General features: G+C 45.9%; 1 non-coding gene across 1 annotated transcript; it reads right to left on the bottom strand.

Annotated features, from left to right (window-relative positions):
* Positions 1-1,158: 1,158 nt before the first annotated feature.
* On the bottom strand, positions 1,159-1,231 carry TRNAG-CCC (transfer RNA glycine (anticodon CCC)). The gene has a single exon. It is a non-coding gene; the product is annotated as a tRNA-Gly (tRNA).
* Positions 1,232-6,805: the final 5,574 nt, after the last annotated feature.

The following is a 6,805-nucleotide window of genomic DNA, read 5'->3' on the forward strand; positions in this document are numbered from 1 at the left end:
CCCTGCTGACACCTTGACCTTGGACTTCCAGGCTGCAGAACTGTAAGAAAATAAATGTCTGATGTTTAGGCCGCCCTGTCCATAGTAATTCGCTATGGCAGTCCTAGCAACCTCATGAGGGAAGTAACATTAATTAATCATCCTCTAGGCTTCCCAGGTGGCACTAGTGGTAAAGAACCCGCCTGCCAGTGCAGGAGACATAAGAGATGTGGATTCCATCCCTGGGTTGGGAAGATCCCTGGAGGAGGGCATGGCAACCCACTCCAGTATTCTTGCCTGGAGAATCCCATGGACGAGGAGCCTGGCAGGCTACAGTTCATGGGGTTGCAAAGAGTTGGACATGACTGAAGCGACTTAGCATGCACCCAGATGGCCAGCCCTGAGACAAACAGCCCATTAACTTAGTCCTCTCAACAGCCCAGGGAGTAAGTGAAATGAGAGAACTAAGTTTTAGAGACAAGCTTGCTCAAGGTCACAGGATGATGGCCTTTGAATCTCAATTGTCTACTTGATTTTAAAATTCAAAAGGTTTCTCAAATATTAGTGTGCTTCAGAATATTCAAGGGAATTTGTTTAGATTTTAGATCCCATGAAGATAAGATGTGGGTTCAATCCCTGGGTCAGGAAGATCCCCTGTAGGAGGAAATGGCACCCCACTCCAGTATCCTTGCCTGCAGAATCCCATGGACAGAGGAGCCTGGTGGGCTACAGTCCATAGGGTTGCAAAGAGTCAGACATGACTGAGCACACACACACACACACACACACACACACACACATCTGCTGACTAAGCTTGATGCCTGGGACCTGAGCCTCTGTATTCCTGTTGTTGCCATTGCTGATGTTTGGGCCTCTGTATTTTTACCAAGGTCCCAGGGGATGTGGATTCACACTATTGCCTTGGTTCATGAGGCTGGTCGTTTTTTTCACCTTTCCAGGGTAGATAAGCAGCTGTCTAAGACTAGTAAGGCTAATTCAACATCTTTCTTAAGCTCTCAGCTTTATTAGAACTCTACCAGCTATCACTTTCATTACCTTTTATGGGGGAAATTTCCAACAACATCAATTTTTAAAAAATTATTTATTTGGTCTTAGTTGCAGAATGCAGGATCTTTAGTCGTGGCACGTGAACTCTTAGTTGCAATATGTGAGATCTAGTTCCCTGACCAGGGATTGAACCTGGGCCCCCTGCATTGGGAGCTCAGAGTCTTAGCCACTGGACCACCAGGGAAGGCCCCCAACAACATCAGTTTAAAAAACATTTTAAACAGGCAATCACACGACCCTGAAAGTCTTTAGTTTCTGAAGGTATGTCTTACTCTACATTCTGAGGCATTCACATATGAATCTAAGAATTTTTAGCATGGAGGTGTCTACAGTCTCTGACCTGTTTATTGTCAGCCTCATCCCATAAAACAAAATATCACCAGGATAAAAATGCTGAATGGTTTTGGAACGCCAATAACTATGCTTTACTTAATGATGTTTTGTAAATTTGGAGTTCAGTTTATTGCATTCAGTTTATTGCATTCTCAGAAAATACGTGTACCCACAGTTACCTCTGGCTGTTGGGTTATCATTTTGTGCACAGAACTAAATACCAGATATTCCTTCCTTAACCAGGTTTCCAGAGCTTTCTAATTGGTCTCAAGGAGAAAGATATGTGTGCAGGCCAGCCTATTTTCCAACTGTCAAGCAATATCCTTCTCAGGGAACATCAGATCCCGCAGGCATGGACTGCCAGCCACTTCACCATCAAATAGGAATGTAATTTGCTTCTACGGGATCCTTTTGAGGCCCGGTTCTTGATTTCTTTTCCACTGTTTTAGGAATGCAGTAAAATCAGAAACTTTGTTTGGCTGCAAGGATTGTTAGCTATTTCCTAACTGTTCCTCCAGGGGAAAGGGGACAGTCAGAGGAACGAGAAGATGGCAAAAATCAATAGAGTCTACCTAAGTGACCTCTCTCTCTGCCCTGACATCGAGCCTGTGCTCACAGCAAACGGGGAGCCGGTGGACCTGCAAGGCCCCGGTCAAGGCAGGTCCACGGCCGGAGGGGGCAGGCACAGGGGGAGCCAGACCTGCTTTCCTCCAGCTCATCCCTGCTGGAGGGCAGGGGGCACACACAAGAAGAAGCTGCTCCCCAAAACAGCTTCTGCAGAGCCTAGCCAGAGGCACCCAGAGGAGGCACTGGAGGAGGCAGTCTGCCCCGAGGCCACCAGATTGTACACTTGAAAAGGGCAAATTTTATGGCATGTGGATTATTACACCCAGTTTAAAAAGGCTATATGAGGGACTTCCTTGCTGGTCCGGTGGGATAAGAGTTCACCTTCCAATGCAGAGGGTGTGGGTTTGATCCCTGCTTAGGTAGCTAAGATCCCAAATGTCTCCTGGACAAAAAAACAGAACATAAAACAGCAGAAGCAATATTGCAACAAATTCAATAAAGACAGGCTATATGAGAAAAAAAAAATCTCCACCAAGAGCTTCCGGTTTAGATACGTTAAGAAGTGAGAGAAAGGCAACAAGCTTGCAAAGATGACCTTGGAAACACCAAGAGACAGGAGGTGGTCACCATCTGGGGAGCAGAGGTCCCTGTTAGCAAGCTGGGAGGGTTGACAGGTCGGCTGTCACAGCTTCCTGGTCTTGCTTCGAGAGAGTCCCATTCCTGAGAAGTCCGAGGAGGAGGTGTTTTGTCCCCAGGGCAGATACAGAGTGGCAGGCTCCCTGAGATCTGATACACCTCCCACTGCTGCCCATGGGGTGAAGGGGGACCCGTCTTTAGGTTGGGCTATAAGTCCACGGCTTCACCCCTCCTATGTCATCCACGCTGACCCTCATTAGTGAGTCACCCAACCCAAGGCCCCTGCAGAAACCGCCTCATCTCAGGCATGAGCTGTCTGCACACGCAGCCTCTTGAGAGCTTCGCTCCTAAAACCAGCGTCTTTGCCCGGCTTTGTCCTCTTTATGCCTAGGTCATTCAGACTCCACTGTTCAGCTGCCCGCCCTTAAGCCAAGGGACATGACGGTGCTCCAGGCATCATGGACCATAAAAGGGTCCCAGGTCCCCAGCTGGGGACCGCTGCCCCTCGGTTCCCTCACTCTGACTATTCTGGGCAAGTTTGTGCACACAGCCTAAGGCAGAATTACCAGGCCATGCTCCCTTCTCTGAGATCACAGCCGTCCTCTCTTGATTCAAGTCTTCCTCTCCAGGATTCCTATCTCTTCTGACCCAGGACATCGGTTCTTTCTTCTTGTTGACTGTAAGCGATCAAAGCCAAGGAAGGATGCTTAGGTCAAAGCTGACACTACATTTGGAAGCACAACACGTGAATATGCCTACGTGTGGATATAGAGAGCATCTGAAAGGGCATGCTGAAACAGAGTGCTCATCTTTGGGAAGGGGAGTGCAATTAGTAGAGGAGGCCAGAGGACTAGTGCGTTGTCTTGGCTGTTTGCTTTATATATATCTTTATGATTTTAATGTTCGATGAGTGGAGAAAAATTTAATTGTATGAAATGATTCTCGCTGGAGCCAGAAAGAGTACACAGACCTAAATAGCTTAAGATGACTGAATCACTTTGCAAAGCCTGCAGAGTCAGGTCTGTTTTCCTTAAAAATAATATACTATCTCGATGTTTAAGATATGCTAAGAATAGGAATAAAGAGTAATAAATGCACATGCCCTCACCAGGGCTTCAGTGGTGAAGAATTCGCCTGCCAATCAGGAGACCTGGGTTCCATCCCTGGGTTGGGAAGATCCTCTGGAGAAGGGAATGGCAATCCACTGCAGTATTCTTGCCTGGAGAATCCCATGGACAGAGAAGCCTGGAGGGGTACAGTCCATGGAGTTGCAAAGAGTCAGGCATGACTGAGCCACTAACACACACACACACGTCCTCATCACGTGGCTTAAGACATCAAACACTGTCCACAGGGCAAAAGCGGGACCCACGACCCTCCTTGTTCGCCTTACTCTAACTTCACCGGGAGGTGGTCCTGCGACTGCAGCTGGGCGACACTGCTGCTTTCTGGAAGCTAGAAATCAAAGGGAAGAGAGGTGGCTGGTGAATGAGGTCTTCTGTGTTCTCTGTTATGAGCACTTGCAATTGGGCTTCCTCTAATAGGTTATGTTCTGCAGACTCAAATGTGATGCATATGTCTTAGAAATTAATGATGCAATTAAATGATCTGTCCTCTCCAGAGTGCTTGCTGGTGGTTCCAGGAGTACTTCATCTTCTTTTTCTTCCAGCAGAATTGATGAAGCCCAAGTTGATTTCATGTAGATAAACTATAAAGAATGCTCACAAAGACTGCCTATAAATAAGAATCACAGATTGAACCTTTTCCCAATGGTGTAGATTCTGTTTCTGATTGTTCCAAAATCCTTTTTTTTTTTCTTTTTGATCAATGATTGGTTTATGTTTTTGTTGTTGCTGCTTGTTTTCCTGAAAGAAATGTAATTTAAGTAGTGCTCAGCATGTCCATTTGTTAATACCTGTGTGTGAGTGTTGGGTGATAAGGCCTGCAGTTCCCTTCAGTTTAAAAACTGTACTGAGACTAAGACACGTGCATTATCTGAGAAAGAACCCAGTGTTCTGCCAATTGGCAGCATCAGCTCCACTTGTCAACATGAAAAGGTTTAAGTGTGAAGGGCTGGTGTACCCAGACTGGAACGGTCCTTCTTATGTCTGTGCAATTAAAGAGAGGTGCTCCCTGGGTCTGCCTCGTCCATCCATCTCTGGGAAGGGTAAGGACTAGAAATGGCTCACTGCTCAAAATATCAAAATTAGACCCATCTGGCTCACCTCCCTCTCTTTAATGTCATTCAGGGTGTTTGTCTGACTTGGACAATTAAAAAGACCAAAAAAAATCCCTTAAGAACTAAAATGTGTTAGCTATCTTACCCATCCAAAATCATAATACACAATATATACCCATATAGATCACAATATGTTGTGAAATTTACTGAGTTAAATTTAACCAAATATACTACGGATTTCAAACAACAGCTATGTTTTCAAAATAACGCTCTCCCTGATTCCCCCCACACGCCGTGCCACCCTCAACCTGGGTGGGAGTCAGTTATCTGTCCTGGTTCCAGCCTCTGCTTTCACCATCTCGATCAAGAGTGTCTGATCCATTTCTCAATTCCAGCTTCATCCAGATTTCATGCCGATGTGGTCATGAAATTTGTCCTAACAAATCAGATAATACAGATGAGCCATAATTATTTTAGAGACGGAAAAAAATGAGGGCAGAGAAGCTAGGACTTGCCCAGGATCCTCTGAGTCAGAGATGAAGTCAGACCTAGAATTCCACATTCCTGGTCCCTGATGTGCCACGCTTTACTCAGAGTGCTTTGTGTCTCATAAAGAAGATTGAAAGATGCTAATTAAGAAAACGCTATTAACCAGTGCAGTGGGTGGGGCTCTCAACAGGACATGCAGCAAAGTCCAGAGAAAATGTCTGCTTCATAGACCTCATCTTGACATCCTGTATCTTTTCCTGTATCTTCTTTAGAGTGAAACCATCTTCTTGGGACATTTTTACTGAGAATTGAGGACTGATACTTACTTGAGACAACTGTTTCAGAGAATCCCAGAGACCCCAAAGTCCTGCAGATCTGGGCTGTGTTTGGATTTGCCGTGAATTTCTCAGCTACTGTGTTAGCATTTCAAGCCAGCTGGAGATAAGCCAGGAATGAGAAAACGAGCTAGAAGAATCTAATGCCCTTGGTTTAATAGCTGCTTTAAACTCGTAATGGAGTTAACAACAGACTGTTTTTTGGCTAGTGATTAATTCTTGTAATGACTTGGTTTTCGTTTGCCATGGCTTGTCTAAAATACTTTCCTTGCATAATCTTCTGTCATAAACTTTTCTGGTTTAAAGTTAAAAGATGAAGACAGCTAACAAATAGGAAGGGGCATTTTTAGCCATTTCCGTGGAGTGAGGTTAAACCCAGAGTCAGTTTCACCTTGACCTTGAACTGGACGAGTGCTGAGGAAGCTCAGTTCTGCAAGCAAAGCACAAATGTGTTATTCTATCAGACTGAAGCTGCCTGTCCTTTCTAGCTGAGAGAGGGCACTCCAGAAGCAGCTTCCACGCAATGTGCCATGTTTGCCATTGCTCCAAAGGGAAAGGGTTGATTGATCCCTGAGCCTGTAGCTCACAGCCCATGCTTTGGTAAATTCTCCCAAGGCTGTCCTCTGGAAGGTAATTCAGGAGTGGGAGGTATTACTCCTTTGTTTAACATAATAGGGCTCTTGATGAGAGAAAGTGGATGTACCCTCTTTATTCCTACTGCATCTTTGCTGTTGTTTAGTTGCTAAATTGTGTCCAACTTTTTGTGACCCCATGGACTGTAGCCCACCAGGCTCCCCTGGTGAGAATACTGGAGTGGGTTGCCATTTCCTTCTCTAGGGGATCTTCCCGGACCAGGGATCGAACCCAAGTCTCCTGTGTTGGCAGGTGGATTCTTTAAGTGGTCCAGATTGTTTCTAGACTCCAAGAGTGATACCTTCTGACCTTTGCAAGTTTACAGGGCTCTGGCTGGTTTCTGGGGTGCCACATCCCAGGCTTCGTTGTCCCTGACCTGAAATACGACATGAGCGGATGGTGCTGGCCACTGCAGTGGTGCACACATGTCTTTAGGAAAGGACTCGGGGCTGCTGGAGAAGAGGTTCTGGAGTCCACAGTCCTCGTGGAGACCAGGGGCGTTAAATCAACTCTGTGCATGAAGCACACAGACCATGTCGTCCTGGGATATCAAGAATAAATCTAGTTGATGGAAAATGGTCTGGAG

This window comes from Bos mutus, chromosome 12 (assembly GCF_027580195.1).
Source record: "Bos mutus isolate GX-2022 chromosome 12, NWIPB_WYAK_1.1, whole genome shotgun sequence".
Lineage (NCBI taxonomy): Eukaryota > Metazoa > Chordata > Mammalia > Artiodactyla > Bovidae > Bos > Bos mutus.